This window comes from Seriola aureovittata, chromosome 3 (assembly GCF_021018895.1).
Source record: "Seriola aureovittata isolate HTS-2021-v1 ecotype China chromosome 3, ASM2101889v1, whole genome shotgun sequence".
NCBI classification, from domain to species: Eukaryota; Metazoa; Chordata; class Actinopteri; order Carangiformes; family Carangidae; genus Seriola; species Seriola aureovittata.
In genome coordinates this window covers 31,018,271-31,040,770 of record NC_079366.1, presented here as the reverse complement: position 1 = coordinate 31,040,770, position 22,500 = coordinate 31,018,271, and the positions used below count along the sequence as shown (strand labels likewise).

Here is a 22,500-nt window from a genome sequence, read left to right as displayed (position 1 = left end):
CCTATTTACTTACCAGTCTTTGCTGAGAGCTTCAGTTATCATTGTGTAAAGACAAGAGGTTATAGTGCGTCCTCTGAGCAGCTACTTCTTCAGGACAGACTGGACGCTTCAGTGACTCAGTATCGGAAAGTGATGAGACAGTCTGACAGCATCAGAGCTAGCTGGTTAGCATGCTAACTTCAGAAGAGGCCAAGAAGTGAGAAGTGAGAAGCTGCTCACCTCTGGAGACAGCTGTTGGTAGTAAATGAATTAAGTTTGATGCTGAATGCACAATGTTTCTTCTAGACTGGTAAGTAAACAGCTGTTAATACTAATGTTAGCTATGTAGCAATAGCGAAACTTACATATAGCTCCTTTAAGTGGAGATTTAACATCACTAGGTTAAAATGGGTTACACTGTACTTGTGCGGATATCAGTGGTTACTAAATGGAACTAGAACATAGTTTTCAGGATTAAGTGACAAAACTAATAGTTTTAGCTTGTAAATATGATATAATATGTTAATTTGGTCGACATATCTGAACTGACGCTTGATGAAATTCAGTTTAATAATAATGTGAACTGGAAATATTTTAAAATGCAGTTCAATAGTAACACAATCTTAAATTACCAAACATTAGCCAATAACAGGCAAAAAAACGATTAACGTTAGCATAATTAGTAATTTCCATCTCACTATTTACTCTAAAACGCATGTATTTCTTTAAAAAAAAAAGCAACCTAGCAACAAAAACACACATTACTAAAGTCTTTATTAGTTAAAACATTCCTTAGGTTTAGGTCTTGAACGTATTTAGTCATCTGAAGCTAGCTAGCAGTTACTAAGAAATAAGAGGAGGGAGTTTATTTAGTGATGGATTTATAAATAACTGGTGAACTCAATCCAGGAGAGCAGGTTTTATTGACACATAATTGACACACTGGCTTCTAGTTGGTCAACAGAGCCAGTGAGATTGTTGCGTTTCCATTGATTTGCAGTGATTTTGATGCAAACTCATATTTTCATAAAAGCTGGTGTGACTGTGACAATAAAAACCTCCGTCCGCTCAGGATAACGGACCCAGTCGTTCCACCTGTGAACAGTAATAAAGAACAGGGTGTTTTGGTTGTGAATCCTCTGCTGGACCAGTGTGAGGATTCACAGGTCTGCTGCTGCTGCTCTACGTCAGGGTGGATTAGCTTCACCAGCGTCTTTGCTCAGCATTATCCTCCCTAAGCCAGCCTGGATTACCTGCTGGAAAGGTCATCAGGAGGTGAGGGTGTAGCGTTGAACCGGCTCCTCTGAGTGTTAATGGCTGTGTAATGTAAACACAGGTCTAAGGTCACCGGCAGCTAAAGGGTGGTCTATTATTGAGTAAGATTATCTCAGCGTGGATGTCAGTGTTAATAAACAGAACAATAAATGTCTGTCCCTTGTTCTGGTGTTGGTTACTGTGGCACCTGCTGCTGTTACCTGTGCGAACACACCTGTAGCAGCCTTCAGGTTAATGTAATAACAACTAAACGATGAGCTAAGACTCACTCTAAAGAGGATTCAGCTGATGGTTTTCTGTAGGTTCATCACTTACAGAGACACTGTCCACATCTTCATGTTATTTTCACATTGTCATTTGAAAACTGTTATAAAAATATCCATTAGAGTCACTTTAAAGCAACTCTGTCTCCTGCGTTTCTATGCAAGTGAACTTCAACAGCTATATAATTTGTAGAGTATGTAAGTTTTACTACTGCTACATAGCTAACATTAGCATAAACAGCTGTTTACTTACCAGTTTATTGTCAAGAGCTTCAGCTATTTTTACGTTTACAATACAAGTGGTTAAAGTACGTCCTCTGAGCAGCTACTCCTTCAGACCCTACAGTGACTCGGTATTGGAAAGTGACAGAGCTAGTTGGTTAGCATGCTAACTTAAGTAGAAGACAAGAGTTAACATTGGTGTTTCCTTCCACCTCTGGAGACAGCTGTTGGCGAGTAAAGGATGTAGTTTGATGCTGAACTCACAATGTTTCTTCTAGAGTGGTGAGTAAACAGCTGTAAAATGCTAACGTTAGCTATGTAGCAACAACAAACCTTACAGTACAAATAGCTCCTGTGATGTGAACCTGGTCTCTGGTGGGACTTTCCTGATCTTTGTACATCCACCATCCACCCCAACCACCCCACCTGTTAATAAATGTGCTTCAGTTATTAAAAGGAAATTTTTAATGAGATTACATTTCCTACAAAACTTATCTGCTGTTGCAGTTTCGCTTTAAACACCATGAACAGTAACGTGCATTTATTTCACATTAGTCTTTGTTACTGCAGAACTTCACCTGTATTTTTCAGGATTTCATTTTTGTACCTCATGTGATATTAAATGATCAAGTCCAACTCTTATAACCTTCATGACGTATATGAATAAACTCCACGACTGGGTCTGAAGTCGTTTCTCTCCGTGTCGAAATCCTCCGTCATCGCGGAGGAAGCGAGAGTCGTGGTGAAGAAGTGAGAGTACTTCTGAGGTGAGTCCACGACTTCTGTTCAGGTTTTGACAGTTAGCAGGATTTTCCCGCCTTTTTCTCACTCACATCACAGCAGTGACCTCGCTCTCAGGAGTTTCTCTGCGTCGTGTCGTTGCTACAAATGGGGAAGGAAGCGTCCGAGCTGTCTGAAGATGACGGTGTGGTTGAGATGTGTTACAAACACTCTGCTGCTTCCTGTACAGTCAGACCACAGAGAACACAGATGACTTACACAACAACAACTGCAGCAGAGTTTTACATTAATAATGTCACAGTACGAGACTGAGAGCTCAGACTGAACACGGCAGGAAACACTCTTAGAAAGACAGTAAATCAGGTGTTCTGGGATGTCATTTTATCAACTAGATAGATAGATAGATACTTTATTTATCTGTCCATTAGCTCATTGTTGATCATAATAATAACAGTTAATAACAAATGGACAATAATAATTAGATTAGTCCACTTCCTCTGGCTGATGTGTTGTACAGCCTGATGGCAGTGGGAACAAAGGATCTCCTGAACCTCTCTGTTCTGCAGTGACATGAGACGTTTGCTGCAGCTGCAGCTGCTTCTCTGTCCTGCCAGAACGTTGTGGAGAGGATGTTGGTGTTGTCCAAGATGGCCTCCTTACATTGCATGCGTCTCTCCACAACAGACCTGAGTGAGTCCAGACTCCAATAAATATAATATAATGTATAAACTATAAATGAGAACAAACACTGACAGGCTAAAGCTCTGCTGGCGCCTCCTACAGGTTATAATGTTAACTACAGCACAAAGTATGAAAGTGTTGGACAGAACAAACAACACATTGAGGATTTATTAGGACCCGAGCACCGAGTGTGTCATCTACATGTGTCTCCAGATTCAGTGTAAAATGGCTCAAGGGCGCTCTCTAGAAACTTTCAACAAAGTGGCCCCCACAGTGTGATTCACCTAGATGTATGAAAATGGGTCGGCATGTGTAACATGTGAAGATGTACAAAAAAGCCTCTTGGACCCGCACAGTAAACCCAACCGCTTGTCCGCCATTTTGAACTTAGTGTGTAACTTTGGTGCATTTTTTCACACTTTAAGAAACTCCTATAGATTTATTCAGATCGACTCCAAATGAACGGCGAATTTCACAACAGGAAGCCGCTGTAACTCTATTATGCATTGTGGGTACTCTGTGGGGCTTTGAAGACTTTTCCTCCATGACCTTCAGTCAGATGATGATGATGTAACGAGAAGCTGTAACCGACACGTTAGTGACGTCACTGCAGACCGTCTTCCTCACTGTAATGTTAAACTTATTACATCTGTTCCTCCGTTGGTTTTTAAAACGTCGTCATTGTCTCTGAGCAGCCAATCAGAGCAGGGAGGAAACAGTGACGAGGCCGTGGAGGATTAACCGTCTGCAGGCAGGAAGAACCTGGAGCTGGACCAGCAGCCCCCCCCCCCCCCCCCCCCGAGGTTCAGTCAGCTGCTGCAGTGTGTGCTGTAACGTCTGATCCTCATTAACATCTTAACCTCCGTGCACACTCGCCGTGCTTCCCGCCAAAACAAAGCCCGAGGCCGCAGCTCTGACTCACTCATCTGCAGTCCCACCGCCATAACTTCCCACGGCCCGATGACAGCGGCAGAGCAGCACGCCGCTCCCTGATAGCTCCATTTACTCTGCAGAAGAAGTGTTTTATTTTAACCTCCATAATCCCCTGCAGGACATGCCTCTGCTCTCCCATGAGGCCGTTCGGTCAGGATTAGTGCCGGCGAGGAGGCGGGGGACTGTCATCGTCACTGAGGCATGTCTGTAATATTAGTGAGCCGTAAATCTTCCATGTTAATAGTTTTCACAGACCGAGCAGCCGGACTGAGCTGAAGAACGAGAGACGGCTCAGAGTTCAGAGCGAAGGAGTCTGACGCTGTGAAACTGAACACACAATAATCACACTCCCATCAGCCAACAGGTCGGCCGGCCACCAGAGGGCGGCAGAGACTCTCCGACCGCCACGACCATCGACGCTCTGACACGAGCCCGAGGAGCGTCTCCTGAAATGCCGCCCCTACTGCGGCGGGCAGACCGCACCTCCGTTGTTACGGTTACAATAATAAACATTCCAACTGTATTTAGAGCGGCACACCTACTTTTGTCGCCGTGGTTACTATAATAACGGTCATCGCTTGGTTAGGTTTAGGAAAAGATAATGATACTTCCTCAACATTAGACGATTTTTGTTGTCATGGTTACGATTTAAACTGCGTCACATTCATCTGTCCACCACCTCCTCCTCCTGACGTGGACTCTTCCTGTCATCATCACTACGACCACTAGATGTCGCCTAGCAACAAAACCTAACTGTGATGTCATAATGCTGACAGACGACCTTTGACCTGTGGGCTCGTTGTTACAGGAGGACGGACTCAGTATCAAACAGGACATGAAATGATAAAATCAATAAACCACTGCTGTACATTTATTATTGATGGTTTTCTATATATTTAATTATTATTATTATTATTATTATCATCATCTTATTATTATAATGATGGTAATAATAATAATGATCATTATCATTACCATCATTATAATATAAAAATTAATAATAATAATAATAATAATGATTATTATCATGATTATTATTTCATGCAGCCCTGCAGGATGATAATCTCACCTGCTGTCGACATGAAGCGACTCTCGGAGCTGAAGTGAATTTTAACAGAAAAACTTCAGGTAAAGTTCAACGAGCTTCATGAAATCAGCAGCTGAGACTCAGGAGCTGGAAGCTCGTTAGTCTTAATTAGCTCCAGACTTGTTCTGCTGCCTTCACACATGCGTCCACTCGTATCGAGCTGGAGGCCTCCGAGTGTTTTCTGCTGTCCTTAGTTTTGTGTTCCTCACACACACACACACACACACACACACGCACACACACACACACACACAAACGCTCTCACACACACACACACACACACGCACACACACACACACACACACACACACACACACACACACACACACACACAGCATCCTGCTCTAATCACAGTCACACACAGGTGTGGATGTGCGGCACGGAGGGACTGGGAGCAGACAGCTGATTGGTCCTCGCAGCGTGTGATGATAACAACACCCTGGGGGGGGGGGGGGGGGGGGCTGCAGTGCTTCTGTGTTTTCATTCACATCTGAGAGGCTGAACTGGAAACACCTGATGAAACTCTGATGCAAACGGAGCTGGATGTTGTGGAAGCTTCTCTGGCAGAGCTACACAGCATCTGACACGTCTCACCAAAATAAAAGCGCGTTTGATGCCGACACGCTTCGCAGCACTGATCCGGCGTGACTCTGGTGTTTTCTCATTTCATACGTTTCTCGTCTCTTGAATGTTTATTCTGACTGAAGCTCATGATAATCAGTTTAGTCAAACCTCGCAGGCTCATTCGCCGCTCTGCAGACCCGGCGTCCTGCGAGCAGCAGCCAGCGATCGGGTCACATCACGGATCAGACTCAGACCTGGACTCAGAACAGTCTGAGTTCTTCATGAAGCCTCGTCCACACAGTTTCCCTCTGATGGAGCTGATCTGACTCCTGCTGAGGCAGATTACTGCATGAATCCCAGGTTTAGCAGCTCAGTTAAAAACAGCAAAATAAAATAATAAAAACACCGGATTGAATAAAAATAAGAAAAACTTGAGTCAATTAATCTTTCATATAAAAATATGACACTTTGATTTAAATACGTTCAGAGCTCCAGACTGATGTGAGAACAAACGACCAGTTCAACCTCCGTGTTTCTTTACAACATGAAACTTTAGAGAAACAGGAAACACAACAAAAGACATTAACTGGCGAATATTTACCTCCAGGAAACAGACATCACACTTCAGATTAAAGGTGCAGGCGCTGTGTGTGTGTGTGTCTGTGTGTGTGTGTGTGTGTGTGTGTGTGTGTGTGTGTGTGTGGTGTGTGTGTGTGTGTGTGTGTGTGAGTGTGTGAGTGTGTGTGTGGTGTGTGTGTGTGTGAGTGTGTGTGTGTGTGTGTGAGTGTGTGTGTGTGTGAGTGTGTGTGTGTGTGTGTGAGTGTGTGTGTGTGTGTGTGTGTGTGTGAGTGTGTGAGTGTGTGTGTGTGAGGAAGGAGTGAGGTCATTCTGCGGAGACGAGCAGGTTCAGCCGCCTCGCTGCAGGAAGCTGCTGCAGAGTGTTTTTCCTGGAAGGACGGTTCACAGGAAGACGTGACTGTCCTCTGCTCACTGTTTGCTTTTTCTCCAGAGAAGCAACAAGCGGGGGGGGGGGGGGGGGGGGGGTTACACAGTCACCTCTCAGCTGGAGATCACTGCTACAGCTGCAGATTGATCCACTTCCTTCTTTCTCTTCACCTGTTTCCTTCTTTCATTCATTATCATTCTGTTTATCACCTGCACTTAAAGAACATTTATACTTCCTGCTCCATCCCTGTCGAGACACTCAACTATGAGTTCTTCAACTGTTGTTTTCATGTTTTCACCTGGCAGGTGTTGGATTCAGCAGTGAATCAACCCCCACCCCCACCCCCCACCCCACCGTGTGCGTGTGCGTGTGTGTGTGTGTGTGTCTGTGTGTGTGTGTGTGTGTGTTTGTGTGTGTGTGTGTTTGTGTGTGTGTGTGTGTGAGTGTGTGTGTGTGTGTGTCTGTGTGTGTGTGTGTGTGTGTGTGTGTGTGTGTGTGTGTGTCTGTGTGTGTGTGTGATGGAGCAGTGTATTTGTTCAGATGCAGGGTGACAGCGGACATGAAAGGCCGGCTGGATGCCTCGATGAACCCATGACACCAACCTGCGAGTATCACCCTGTGACACCCAGCAGTGTGTGTGTGTGTGTGTGTGTGTGTGTGTGTGTGTGTGTGTGTGTGTGTGTGTGTGTGTTGTAACAGCAGGGGGTATGTGGGTCACATTCCCAAAGAAAATCTCCTCTGTTCACATTTAAGCGTGAAGCTGGAGGTTTGTTTTTTAAATCCAGACGTGGTGCATTCAGGGTCACGCTGCAGGACTCGTCCGTCTGAGACCTTCAGGCCCCCAAACACAGACACACACAGAGAGAGAGCGAGAGAGAGAGAGAGAGAGAGAGAGACAGTCTGCACAGGTGTGTCTTTGATGATGTAAGAGCTGAAGATGTGACGATGAAAAGAGAAATGACGATCTGAACGTTGAACGTCTGACGTCAGCGACGAGGAGAAGAAGCGAGTGTTCATGTAAACACCCTCAGTGTTAATCACTGACTCATCCTCGTTATTACTGATTGATCACCAGCTCCATCAACCCCCTGCAGACAGGTGCCAGAGGGAGGAGGAGAGGATGATGAAACAGCAGGTCAGTGCAGGTTGCTAATGAGCGAGAGGGGTGTGTGTGTGTGTGTGTGTGTGTGTGTGTGTGTGTGTGTGTGTGGGGGGGGGGGGTGGCAGTGAACAGCTGCGGCGAGAATCTGTCCATGACTGTTGGATATTTGGAGCCAATAGCAGCTATTTACTGATATTTATTGACATAATAATATATATTTTTATATATTTTTATTATTGCCAAGAGTCAGGTCGTCAATGTGAATTTATCCCCCCCCCCCCCCATCCCTGCCCCCCCCCCCCCCCCCCCCCCCCCCCCCCCATCTCTGCTCCCGTGTGGCACAAACAAATTCAAATTCAAATCCTTCTTTCTGAGAGTTTCTGTGTAAAACATCTATGGATGAATGCTAATGCTAATGTTAGCTTGTTTAGCCTAAAGTTACAGTTTAACTTACTACTGTTAGCTAGTTTCTAACTTTAGCCTTAACTTACAGTTTAGCTTAATAATTTTAGCTTTGTAACTTTAGCTTTGCGTTACAGTTTAGCTAACTGATGCTAGCTAGCTGATAGCTTGTCATTTCATCACCAATAAAAAACGTCATATGATCTAATGTTAAAACTCAGAGTCCTGAGCAGCGAGACGATGGAGCATCAGTTGTTGTAGAGAAACGTTTTGACGTCAATATAAAGTTTATTATTTATTATTTGTTCTTTCTGCTCCGATACATTTACAATATATAATACAAGTGTTAACATCTGTTTAACTGAAGCACCTGCTCCTCCCTGATCCTGCAGGCCGACCAATCACAGCTCCTCTGGCCTCCACGTGGTATCACACATCCATAAATCAGTATTCAGGGCGTATCACACTTTTCCAACAATCACACCTCAGTATTTTAAAACCATCACATTTAAATGTGTTTGTGTTTTTAGGATGATCCAACATCAGTGATTCCTGAGAGTTTTATAACAAACCTGAGCTGGTGTCAAAGAAGACGAGGCAGCACAGCTCTGAGACGTTTAACTGCTGCCAGAGTCTATAAACAGGAGGCCACTTCACCGAGCTGCTTCTGGACTTTAAATTACAGACAACGGTTTGGAAAAAGTGGTCGCAGTGTTCAGTCATTAATGGTGAAAGCCGATCTTTGGATGCTGGAGCTGGGCAGAGCAGTGCGGCGGCTGGAGGAGGGGGTGGAGGAGTTTGTGGCGTCCTCTGGCCGTCCTGCTGTTCATCAAAATGAAACGAGCTCGTAAATCTGAACAACATAGCGCTGCTGCAGCAGGAAGCGGCTCTGCGGCGTTCAGGGGCCCAAACAGCTCGGGTATAAACGGCGGAGGATTTAAGCGTGATCGGTCGGCGCTGTGGGAGCGCTCAGCTGCTGGCAGGTTTACGACCCCCGGCTGCTGCAGCCTTCTGTTGGAGGTCTGGACCGGCCCATCATCACTGTGATTGATGCTGCAGGAGTTTAAACAGTAAGAGCTGCAGTTCACCTTGACTTTAGTGTTTCAGGTGTCATTTAAAGGTGTGTGTCCATGTGTAGTGTGATTATAGATTATAGATCAGCTCTAGCTTCTATATTAATACTGTGAAAGTATCAAAGCCTCAGTCCACAGAGAAATGCACACAGCCTGTATTCAGAAACTGAGCCTTAAAACCAGCCGTCAGGACTTCTGGAACTTTGTGATGTCACAACAAAGCAGTCACCAAGCCCCGCCCACCTGGACCCGCCATCCATACCTTACAGGATTTGGTTTCTCTGAGTGTTTTTACCTGAAATCTTCTATATTTTTATTGGATCACTCAGAAAACAGTCAGAGCCAATCAGAAGAGAGGCTCAGAGCCTCCTTTCTTCTGATTGGCTCACCGACCTGTTGTTACTAGAGCTGCAGAGAGAAGCCTGAGAGAGGAGATGTGAAACTACACTGAGATGGTTTTTATATCTTCTGATGGATCAACACTTCAAATAAAACACAGAAGAAGAATGGAGCTTTAAAGTGGCTGTAATCAGTATTTTAAACGATGTATGAAATGACGACGTTCAGGGGATGAACAGAGAATCATCAGCTGATTGTGCAGCTGTCCAGACACGACATCAGATGTTTCCCTCTGGTGGAGACACAGAGCGAAAAGAGCGGGAACACGTGAATCATCATGTTGCTCTGTAATCAGTTACTGCAGGTTTAAAATGACCGAACTCACATTGTACTTTATGATCTGTTCAACTTTTCAACCACTGGTATCAATGTTGTTCAAACTGCTTTTTACTCATTTATGAGACGTCTGCATCCACTACCTCAGGAGCTCTAAGGAAAGCAAAGGCTCATGGGAGATCTGCAGATCATCCACGCTGCTCGCCGCAGAGACGTTTTCTCCCAGTGGGGGGGGGGGGGGGGGGGGGTTCAGAAACACGACACAGCTGCCATTTTGTTTTTGTTTTATGACTGAAGAGCGTTCAGCCCACAGGCCGGGTCAAAGGTCAGCAGCCAAGATAACAGCGCTTTCTTTCTTTCTTTTCTTCTTTTTCAAAACCAAGAACACAAACAGGAGACAGATGGAGATTCATTCTTCATCTCTCAGGAGCCGGACGTTTTCCAACTGCAGTCAGACTATAAATATATCTGTTATTTAAGTTATTACTCTGTTATTACTGGACGCTGCGGCGCCGCTGTAAATCACTCCTCAGCAGAGCGAATGAGAGGACGGTGGGAACTGAACTGATATTAGAGGAATCCTTCACAAACTGTGTCATGAGAAAAGAAAGGACGAGAGTTTTACATCCGTCCACGTCGTTAACGTCTCGAAGAAACCTTCGTTTGAGCCAGTGAGTTATATTTTCAACAGGAAACACTTTTGAAGCTCGTGTGTACCGACGTAGCGAGCGCCAGTCCACGATGGCGTGCATCGAACCCCTGCAGGAGGTGTGTCCGCAGGGAGGTGTCCGGGCTCAGGTGTAGTGTGTTTGCTCTCAGCTGACGACCTTTAGAGGACGTGGTTTACTCTCCTGCTCCAGACGATCTGACCAACCAGAGGAGGGAACGCTCTCACCTGGATTGTAATGATGCATTCTGGGGGAATTTTTCTCTGTGTAAAAAACGAAGGCGACACGACTGGGTAATCGGCAGCAAATGGACGGATGAAGCAATGAGTGAACAACCTTGAGGACTGGAGCTCCGCACACTCCGCCTCTTTGCCCACAGGTGGAGTCAGGCACTGCAAGATGGCGACGGCGGCGCTTCAGGAACCTGTGGGTGATTTTACTCAAACACAAACACATTCCAACTTTCCACTAAGTCCTCTGAGCTGACGTCACCTGTCAGACATGTTCCTGTTGATGCTGATGCTGATGCTGATGATGATGATGATGATGCTGATGATGATGATGATGATGATGATGGAGGAGGCAGACTGTCGCTGCTGCTGCTGCCTTTAATGAACACAAACAGCCGCTCGCCGCCAGGTCGATACAGAACTGGCCGGCCGGTCGAGGACACGCAGAAAAAACCCATTTACAGCAGCGTTGTCATGGGAACGACATTGATTTCACTGCGAGGTGGTCGCTCTGTCTGTTGACGAGGTCCTGGTGCGTTCACTGGATGGAAACATGCAGGAAACATCAATACTCACTCCCTCTCTCTTCATAGCCTTTTGATAAACTCGACACACACACAATCATTTCAATCTGGATCAAACATCAATTACCCACAATTCATCACACACGTCTGCACATGTTGTTTGTGTTTGTAGATCATGTGACACCGTGTCAGGAGCCGAAGGTTGAACTCCACCTGGACGACAGGTGGATGAACTAGTTCTGACACACGGATCAAACCAGGTTAAAACACACTGTTCCAACCTGTTGCTCCACCTTCTGGGGGGGGGGGGGGGCAGTGTGGGTCAAAGGTCACTGTGTCAGCTGGTGTCGTCTCCTTATCTGACCTCTGAACAACCTCATCATGAGAGACGCTGCTCTGCCGCCGATTCCCCCTCCCCTCTCTCCTCACCCCCTCCTCACCTCCCCTCACCCCGCTCTCTCTCCTCCTCGGGCGCCGCTTCTGTCTGTCGATTGGGTGTGATCCCGGCTGGTAACCATGGCGACAGTTGCCGGGGCCAGCCAGCCAGCAGAGGAACTCAGACGTGAGGACTGTTGAAGGACAGTGGACGAGGGAGGGGGGTGATCCGTTGGCAGAGAGTCTTTAAGGGGTGTGTGTGTGTGTGTGTGTGTGTGTGTGTGTGTGTGCGTGTGTGTGTGTGTGTGTGTGTGTGAGTGTGTGTGTGTGTGTGTGTGTGTGTGTGTGTGTCTGGGAGGGGGGAGGGGGGGTGAGTAGGTGAAGACAGCCAGCTGTGTCCTCGGAGGTGGGCCACAGGTGTGTGTGTGTGTGTGTGTGTGTGTGTGTGGAGGAAATAAATGAGACGATCCACAGGGAGGTGTCACCGAGCTGCTGCTGCTGAGTCTCTTTGTTTCCTGTCTCTTTGTCCACAGACACATGAAGACGCTGAAGAGACACGAGAGCAGAGACAGATGTGTTTCCATCTGTTCCAGCAGCTGGATCGCTCGTCAGGTTCAGACTCACGTGGTTGTTTAGCTCAGTCGCTCGACGTGGTCGTAGCCGTCGTGGAACCGAAATGAGACGATCGGGTGTACGAAGGATTTTCGATGTGCGTCACAAGCTGTTCCCGCCCTTACCGTTCAAACTTTTATTGAGGCATTGAAAAATAGAAATCAGACGTCAATTTTATCGATTTAAATAAACAAATAAACAAAGTTCAAGAGAATGTTTTAATAAATAAAATAAAAAACAGAATCTAAGCCGTTTCCCAAGAAGTAAATGACACCAGGATCAATTCAGATTTACAAAAATATTCACTAACAAAATGATTCAAATGTTAAATCCATGATTGTGGAAATGTTCAGGATCCATAAAACACATGTTGACGAAGTTATAAGTGAGTTTAAATGGACGTGATCTGTACGACAGGAAGCTGTGAGGCCTGATTCAGTCGCCGTCAGCTGAGCAGCAGCTCCGGGAGGAAGCTGATCGGCACCATGTGACGAGCTCAGTCTCTGTCTCTGTGGGCGTTTTGTTGTGCTATCAGCTCGCACCATGAGGAGCACACACACACACACACACACACACACGCACACACACACACACACACACACACACACACACACACACACACACACACACACACACACTATTCATTCTGAACAGTGTGTTCCCAGTGCGGCTGTAGGAGCTCCTCTCCGTCTGTAAACTCCTATAAATATAATCTTTCTGGGCGACTTCAATAAGAACTGATTGATTAATCTTCTCGTGAAGGAAATCTGAACCTCACTCAGTTAATTAGTGAGTTACACAGGTCAGTCTCAGCTTGTCTGGATACCCGTCTCACACACTAATAGATTTTTAAAAGCAGTATTGTCTCGTCAGAGCTCCGTCTCTTCCGGGAGAATAACACCTGTCGAGGAACAAGATGCCATTAATGATCTAAAGGTGAGTTTGTGTCTGGGGTGAAATTAGAGTTAAATTATCATCCCAGGTTCTCATGTACCCTCTCTGTCTTCTGAAATACCTGCCATATGGAAATATTCTTATATCACTCACTTGATCTCAACTATAGACCGATTTCAATCATCTGTTCCAGAGCAAAAGTATTAGGTCAAATTATTGCTTTGTTCAAACTTACAAATGATATTTAAACTAACTGGTGAATTATTCGTTGGCTTCACTGAGGCTTTCAATCTGGTTGATCACTTCCTTTTTTTAAATAAACTTTACTCCGTCTGTCACGTAATGTTTTACTTTGGTTCAACTCTTTATAACAGAAAACAATGGAAGGAAGCAACAAGGAAGCACATATGAGTTGAACAGTGAGGCGTCCCTCAAGGCTCAACTCTCGGTCCACCTCCTTTTTCCATTTGTATTCATGACCTTCCCTGGATTTGTTGTGAATGTCGTGTGCAGCTTTATGCAGATGATACAATAGTATTCACATCTAAAACTACGTTAATACAGATTGAACCAGCTCTGCAGTCTGATTTATACCTTTAAAAATGGGTTTACAGCAAATAAATTACTGCTGAATAAAACTAAATCTCACACTCTGATTTTTGGAACTCACCAAACCATTAAATCCAAATCCAATTATTATTACTTCTTAACTATGACTTATTCATGTGTTGTTGCTTGTTTGGATGGTAAGCCACTGCAACACACTAATTAACTGGACCTCTGGATTATAATTAAAATGGCATTTAATTAGAGTTCAATATATTGTGAACAAAATTTACTTTGGTAAATTGGTGTTTCTCATTGCTTCAGAAACTGCTTTTCATTGGTGGCCTCCCTCCTTCTTTTTCTCCCTCTTCCCACAGTCGGTGTCGTTTGCTGTTTGCAGGTGTAGGAAACAGAGATCCGCCTCCATCACGTCACAGATTAAACATTCACAGTGGAAAACAGCTCAGCTCTGACTCATTCATCACGTCTCCAGCAGACTGTTATGTCAGAGACTGGTGAGGGTTAAAGCGGCGAGCGGGGCGCTGACGTGGGATTGGTCACAGCTGCAGACACCTGTCAGGGATCAGGTGACCGACAGTGTTCGTTTCCTCCCCGGTGTCTCATCTATCGAGGCCGGATGAACAGAGTGTCACTGAGTGTGGGAAAAAGGGGCTCGGCTGTGGAAGGGGCGTGGTCCACGTGTTTGACCTATTGTGTCACCACACAGGTAGATTTGGGTTTCACCTGCCGCCTCAGTGTGTGTGCTCTTTATATTTTATGGTTTGAGTGTGGTCTGCCCTTGTTGTGGACACATCAAGTTCCTCTGGAGAGAAAGGCCTGGAGGATGATGGGTGAACAGTGTGATGGGATCAGGCATTACAGTCTGTACCTGTACCTCTTTGTTTGCTCTATAAGCTGCCTGTAACTCAAACACCTCACCTGTTTAAAGGAAGACACACCTTCCACAGGTGATTCCAGTTTCCCAAAGATATCGTCTTGCCATTTTAAAGGCAGCATAACCTGTGAAATCAGAAGACGTCAATATCATATAATTGATATATTAATATCAATTATATATTAATATCAATATATATAATAACTTCATGTCGAACAAGTAGCTCAGAGATGTTTTTGGGCCCAAAACCATTTGATGCTTACTACTATTAACTATCCCCATTCAGTACAAGCTGCTCTATCATTCCCAGCTCTTCTACACTGATAATCAGCCAGTGAGGATTAAAACTTTTTACTTTAGCCTCAGTCTTTTTTGCCAAGTTCACAATTTCAGGGAAAACCTGGAAATTGACTGACGACTTTTCCAGTCATGGAAAATGAGAGAAAAAGTCTAATGTACTTGGAAAATCTTTTTTTCACTTTTCATTTTAGTTTTCTCCGATTTAAAACCCTGATTGAGAAGCGAGGGAGCAGCGCTGCGGGCAACAACATAGTTTAGCCTTTATTTACCTACGTGCTAATTACTCGCTAATGGCACTTTTTTACTTAGCATCTTTATTAGTGTTACTTCAAACCCAATGCTGCGTTGTTCAGGTAAAACAGACCATAATATGACATGACAAGTTGTGGTTTACCTGGTTAATGACGTCACTTCCTGTTACTAGTAAAAGGGTTAAAGTGAGATAAAATGATGGACACCAGTGGCAGGAAATAATCTGAGCTAATCAACTTTGAATTGAACATTTAGCTAAAGTTCAGTCGAGATTTGTCAGGAGGGAAAATTATAGGTTCCTATAATACACGTCAATATGATAGATTAATAATGTTTTATTTTTGTAAGTTGTTGCGATCAATTTTTCATAATTCCATAATTAATGAAGCATGTAAGAGATGATTTTATAGAAAAGTAGAGCCAGTAAGGGAAACCTTGGTGTATGGTGTGATTCCTTTGATGAGTTGTTCCCAACCTAATGACTTGCAAAACAATTAAAGAGCCAATGTTTGATCGATATCATTAAAATAAAAACGGCTCTACGGAGGCATTATCTGGTCGGATGTGGGCCGCCAACATTTTTGAGCTTTTGAAGTGGGTCATGAGTTGGAAAAGGTTGGGAACCACTGATCTAGATCAACACTGGAAATGTCCTGGAAAAGAGCGGGAACTCTGATCATGTATCAAAAGGAGCAGTTAGAGACCACAGCTTCGAGCCACCATTATAACTGTTCATTAGTGAGGCGATGGAAAGCTCAACAGGTGTCCGACTAAGAGGGGCGGGGCTTAGCAAAGGGTCACCCAACTGCACCTGTGGCTAAATAACTGGGGCCACAGGAGACATATTAAACCCATGATCTGTAGACTGTCCAAGCTTCCAGTGTTAAAGTCCAGGCTGCAAACGTCAAGGACAAACGTTTCCTCTTTCATCACGACTTGACACTAAAACTGGAAATCTGAACGTGTCACGATGGATCTGTGTCGTCTCAGCACAACTGATGCGCTGCAGCAGACAGAAAGGAGAAAGATGAAAAGGATTTTAAAGCTCTTTAGTTCAGTAAATGAATCTTCTCATGACGTGAGGACAAGAAAGGACGGCCACAGGGACACAGCGGGAGCAGGAGGAAGAAGCTTTTCTGTGCTGATGATGAGACGTCTCAGTCGGCGTCTGCAGGGCTTTTTAAAACCAACACATTTCATTTATTGGTTAATTCTGCTGCTGCGTTAGTAAAATAACGTCTTTATGATTTTAAAGACAGTTAATTGGCTCTAGTTTTGTCTTTAACATCAGTTGTTTATTCCGTAAAGACCTCACCTGAGCTTTTGAATGTTTGAGCCCATTTACTAAATATGTTTAGGCTTTATTACATTTTACATTTTACTGGGTATATCTTTATATGTTTGCTGCTTTTCATTTAATCTAAGAATCTTAAATCTCTGCAAGTGAATTTTTAAAATTTACTGTTGGTGTCTTGTTTCCTACTAATTTTCAACGCTGGTTTCTTTTTACCATAATATTTCCCTGAACTGAAGCATGACGGCTCTCAGGCAATGGACTGAAATACATCAACAATTAATATGAATAATAATAATAAATTTTATTTATAAAGCATTTCTCGTACGAGAGATGCAGCTCAAAGTGCTTCACAATAAAAAAAGGGCGGATTGAAGGATTGAATGGACAATAGAAAGACAGTAGATGAAAATAAAACCAGAAACTGTAGGTTTCCTGGTGTCAGTTAAAAATATTCATGGAGCATCTCTTGCAGCTCTTGGCAGGTTTTTCCATTATTGGATGTTTCGGATTTTACACAGACATGATCCCACCTGCAGAACTGATGACATCAGCCTCAGCTAACTACTATCCTACATGTTAGCATTGTCATTGAGTTTAACACTTTGTCCCAGAATCTCAGTCCAAACATCTGGACTTCACCACACCTGCAGACTGAATACAGACTTCGAACATGATGTGTAACAATGACAGTGCAAATGAATCGATAATAATCTGCAGCATATTTATTTTTGAAGACATTTTTTTGTTGTTGACGTCTACTGCAGAGTCATGTGACCCAGGTGTGAATGCTGACACAAGCCTGATGTTCAGATTAAGACAAAGACCAAGAGCCTTTAAAATAAAGAAGAAAATGTGAATCGTGACACAAAAATCCCCAAATGGTGAAACTCTGAAAATCACAAAGTGTTGATTCTTCATGTTTCGTCACACACACACACACACACACACACACACACACACACACACACACACACACACACACGCAGACAGACATCTGGCATCAGTTTGTTAGCCGTCGTGTTTGCTTGCAGCCGGTGAAAAATGGCTGTTTGTGTGCGCCGCCTCGCCGCAGTGTGTAGATCAGTGTTGTACGTACACACTGATCAACACACTGACTGTGGCCCCGGGAACATTTCACTGTTTGAAACCGTTTGATTACAGCAGCATTTCCAGAACCACCCACGTTTAATGCTCTTTAGTCATGATTGATTCATAACGTACACATGTTCATCAGCTGTACAAACAACTCTGCGCTTCATGTGTTCAGTGTCTGTCGGGATAAAGATGGAGGCCGTGTGGTGAGCACAGTGTGTAAGTGCATGTGAGAGAATATATTTAGATTCAACTGGTTATATTTTCCCTCTTTTCTTCTGTAACCATCACTAATGAAAACATCATGTAACATTATGAACCATCAGGTGACTGACAGGAGGAGAAGTTCTGAGTCCAGCTGGACCTTTAGCAGCTCGCAGGGTTCTCCTCTCAGTAAAACACTCCAGTATCAGCTCCATGGTCAGCCTGGGATAGAAATTCAGTCTCGGACTGATCCACTGGGTCACTGAAGGAGCCAGTTTAAACACTGATGGAGCCGGTAAACATGTAAAAAACTTTATGGATGTTTTGACGTTTTTGACTTTGTATTATTGTTTAAAAAAGCAATAAAAGACGATAAAACATCACATAAAAGCAAGTCTATAAAAATGACTTTAAGAAGTGATTTATAAGAAGTCACTGATTCTGCCTTAAAAGACGAAGTGTCCTGATGGCAGAACCACAGTCACCTTTAGATTTAACCCTTGACCTTGGGACGGCCAGAGGGGCCGGGGACCTAAGGGTGCGAGCCGGCTCACATGGGGTTAACATTTCTGTTACGTAGCTCAGGACTCAACCTCTAATATTTAATCTCCTGGACGTAGACGTCTTGAGTAAATCATCAGTTTGTCGTTCAGTCTGTTTGACAGTTTATTGCAGTTTGTAGTTTGTACTGGTTTGATTTCAGAGTCGGCAGCAACAGATCTCACCTGTAATCCGAGTGTTTGTGTGACAGTTGTCAAAGTTTCCTCAGTGTTGGTGTGTTTGACTTTGCGAACCCTCGCGGTCGTAGCTTCACCTCAGCTCTCAGCTGTGTGCAGGTTATTTGATCTGGAGGACGGACGGACGGACGGACGGACGGACGGACGGATGGACGGATGGACGGACGAGTCAGCGCTGATTCATGGACACAAACACCTCACAACAGTTCGACTGTCAGCTCAGTCTGATCCTTCACTCCCAACAACAACCACCTCCTCATATTTTCTACTTATACTCAGATACAATGTACAGCAGGGAGGAAATCATACGGCTCCACAAACAACATAGAAATAGAAAAATCAGATCTGCTGTTGAATTCATTGATTTCATTTTCTCTCAGAAACAAACACATTTTGTTTTTGTTTGTTTGTGTTTCTGTCTCTGTGCGGCAGGTAAACAAGCTGCTGTAAACAACATGTTTTAGGACGTCATCATCATGTGCGTCTCTTCCTCTTCCTCCTCCTCCTCCTCCCAGCAGACAGCAGCTCTGTGGGGTTTCCTGCGTCTGGAGGCAGCAGGTGAGGAGACTCTGCTCGGTAACCCGTCGTCATGGAAAACACACCTGCGCCGTGATTGGTGGAGAGCTGCAGCTGGAGGTGTGTGTTTTTGTTTTTCCTCTGTCTTCCACAGCGAGGTGATCAGCTGTGTTACATAACAGCTGTGTTCACGTCAAGCTCAGCGAGAAGGTCGAACTGAACGAGCTGAAATCAATGAGAAACACTGATGATTATTATTATTATTATCATTATTACTATTATAACATTAGGAGCCTCATTACATATTAACTGCATCAGATTTTGTCTGTTGAATCTGTGTTTGACCAGTTGTCTTAATGTTTCAGCAGAATTTAATCAGGTCATTGTAAATGAGAATCTTTCCTTAATGTGTAAAGGATAAATTAAAAACACTAGAATCGTTGTCTGCCTCCTCCACTCCGGTCACATCCCTGTTTCTGAGTCGTACACAACAACAAAACCAACGAACTAACGAAGCTTCAGTGTCTCTTTGTAAACTCACGTTCACAGAATACGACTCGTTTATTTTCCATTAGAAAGTGTATTAACTTTATTTCATGAGTCTTTGTCCTGATGGTGACGTCAGACCGTTTGGTTTTAATGACAACTTGTTGCTAATGGTCAAAACCTCCTGGTTAAGTTCTTTAATTCTCCTCTTGTTTTCAAATATTTTTATATCAGAAATCTCTTTTTTTTCACGTCACTGAAAATAACACAGATGGTTCTTTACTCCACTTTTTGCAAATGTAATTAATGATCATGATTTTCATTGAATTCTGGATGTTTTATTCAGATTTAGAGGCGATGGGTCACACTGTTGAAATGGTTTCAAAACACGATGAACTTTGACTAACACATTTGATGTTTTATAAACAGTCAAACGTTACGATACGAAGGTTTAACGATGAGATTTATTACATGACGTCTCTCAGACATTTTGCTTTTTGTACGTTTTTCTGTCTCTTTCCTTTTTGACTGTGATGTTTGTTTTTCCCGTGTCTTTGCTCGTGTTGACGTCCTTCACGTACCACCTCCTCCTCCTCCTCCTCCTCGTCCTCCTCCTCGTCCTCCTCTTCCTCCAGGGTTGACCGGGGGAGCCTTTTATACAATTACTGTGAGTACCATAATTTCATTCCCTCTCTCTGTTGGTGGGTAGAGGAGAATAAACGGGGGCTGCACCTGGAGAATACATAATGGATCAGAGAGCCAGAGATAAAAATAGCCGAGGACAGCGAGGGAGGGAGGATACATGACTCCATCCTCCTCCAGCAGCGAGGCCTGTGGTTTACATCTGAACCTCGTGTTGCTCTGGGGGGGGGGGGCAGAATATGGTGCTGGTTTTTATTCCTTGGAAGACATGACTCTGAACCCGGTGCTGGCTCCTTCGATAAGACGCCGCGGCGCTCCGGATTGAAGTCAGATGTGTGGAGCAGTTGGCGGCTCTTCCTCCATTATTCAATTCAGCCCCGATGAATAAGAGGTCTCAGTGTTTTATAATGAGCAGAGGATGTGGACTGAAGTGTTCTTCGAAAGCTGAGACGTCCACACGCACACACACACACACACACACACGCACACACACACACACACACGCACACACACACACACACACACACACACACACACACACACACACAAACACAGAGAGCTTCATGCTTGCTGGATGAATAACAGCTGGGTTGAATCTACAGATATCTCCAGTGGCTACAGACCCTTCATTTGACTGTGTTGTAGATTTAGATGGATAAAACGTTTTTGCTCTTTCATCCGCACTCAATAACCCTCCATCCATCCATCATCCATTCATCCATTTTCTTCCGCTTTCCCGAGGTCAGATCATGGTGGCAGGTTGTTAAACAGGAAGTTCCAGACGTCCCTCTGTCCAGCAACGCTTCCATGTTGGATCCCGAGGTGTTTCCCGACCAGGTGGGACATGTAATCCCTCCAGCAAGTTCTGGGTGAGACATGAAGAAGAACCAGCAGCTGCAGTTCCTCTAACGACCACTAGAGTCTGGCTCCAACAGTGAGTCAGTCCCCATAGACTCCCATGTTAAAATGTCCAACTTTACAGCAGAAATAAACATGTTTACAGCCTGGTACAAAAACTGTTTTGGTCTCTAGAGATAATTTCTTCCTTCGTGACACCTGTTTATATAACTCACCTGTTTATAGAACTCACCTGTTTATATAACTCACCTGTTTATATAACTCACCTGTTTACATTTTATTAAGGACTACAGTTATGGAGAATTGAGGGTGTGGCCTCTTTGAGTGACAGGTGGGTGAGCTCCACAGGCCCCTCCTCTTTGACCATGTTTGGATTTGCTGGGAGTTATGGGCGGAGTCAGACACTGCCAAGATGGCGACAGTAGAGCAGCTCACTCTGAGCTTCAGAAACCTGTGGATGACATCACAGAGGCGACGTCCATCTTTATTCACAGTGTGTGGGTCCACCCAGAGAAGGCGTCCCGGAGGAACCACATCAGCTTGGTTCCTTTCAACAGGGAACAGCGACTCCGAGCTCCTCACCGTATCGTAGCTGACCGGACAAATTTATGGAACAATATTTGCTGCCTATGTTTGTTCACCATGCTGAGGTTCCCAAACCAAGTTTAAATTGACTCAATAAAAGAAGATTCAAACATTTTTAAGACGATTTGTCAACGTTAGAACCCCCCGAGGTTTCTCAAGAACAACAGCTGCTTTTCTACAGAAGAGAATCAGGGCCACATGTGAAATTTTTTATTTATTTTTTATTTAAAATCTGAATTTTTTCTTTCTCTCAAAACAGTTTTCACATGTGGTCCTGATCCTCTTCTGTACTTTTCTCATTTCTCACCTGTATGATTGTAAAAAACCTCCCCAGTGAAGGTGAAGCCGGCGTCGGTCTCACAGCTCTGATGTGTCGCCCTCGTTACTCCGCTCAGCACACATTCACATTAGCTGAGTTTTAACCATCGCCAGAAGTCTGCAGATTGGAGAGCGTCCCAGCAGCGAGGGAAAAATCCCACGTGCCGGCTGCCAGCGACCAGAGCGAACAGTCCACGCAGAAATCAGATTCCTCTTCTTCTCTTTCATAAATCTCTGCAGACCGAACACCGTCCAAGAATTACACTTGGCACGTCGGCGACGGGCTGGAAAGACTTCAGCTGTAAACCGTAAGCTTTCAGTCAATCTGACAGACCTCCCAGATCATCCGCCTCTCGGCCCGGCCTCCTCCTGGGGAACGGATAACTCCCGGGCCCCGAGTTCTGCCTTCATCTTCTTTCAGAGCCGTGGAACCGGAGGAAAGAGAGTCGCTCACTGAAGCTTCAGCTCGACGCCAAACAGAGAAACGAACGGCGCCGACTCTCTGTTCGGCCGTCGCTGCTGGATC

General features: G+C 44.5%; 1 long non-coding RNA gene across 3 annotated transcripts in view; it reads left to right on the top strand.

The window, feature by feature from the left end:
* LOC130164947 (uncharacterized) overlaps positions 1–21,244 on the top strand; it is a 22,945-nt gene extending 1,701 nt beyond the window's left edge. Inside the window, exons 1-4 of one of the 3 annotated variants that reach the window (XR_008826676.1) lie at positions 12,916–13,288; positions 14,170–19,205; positions 20,207–20,238; positions 20,960–21,244. This is a non-coding gene — a long non-coding RNA (uncharacterized LOC130164947). Of the gene's footprint in view, positions 1–12,915; positions 13,289–14,169; positions 19,206–20,206; positions 20,239–20,959 lie in introns of those variants that run through there. The other 2 variants (XR_008826675.1, XR_008826680.1) reach the window with 2 other exon arrangements.
* The last annotated feature ends 1,256 nt before the right edge of the window (positions 21,245–22,500 follow it).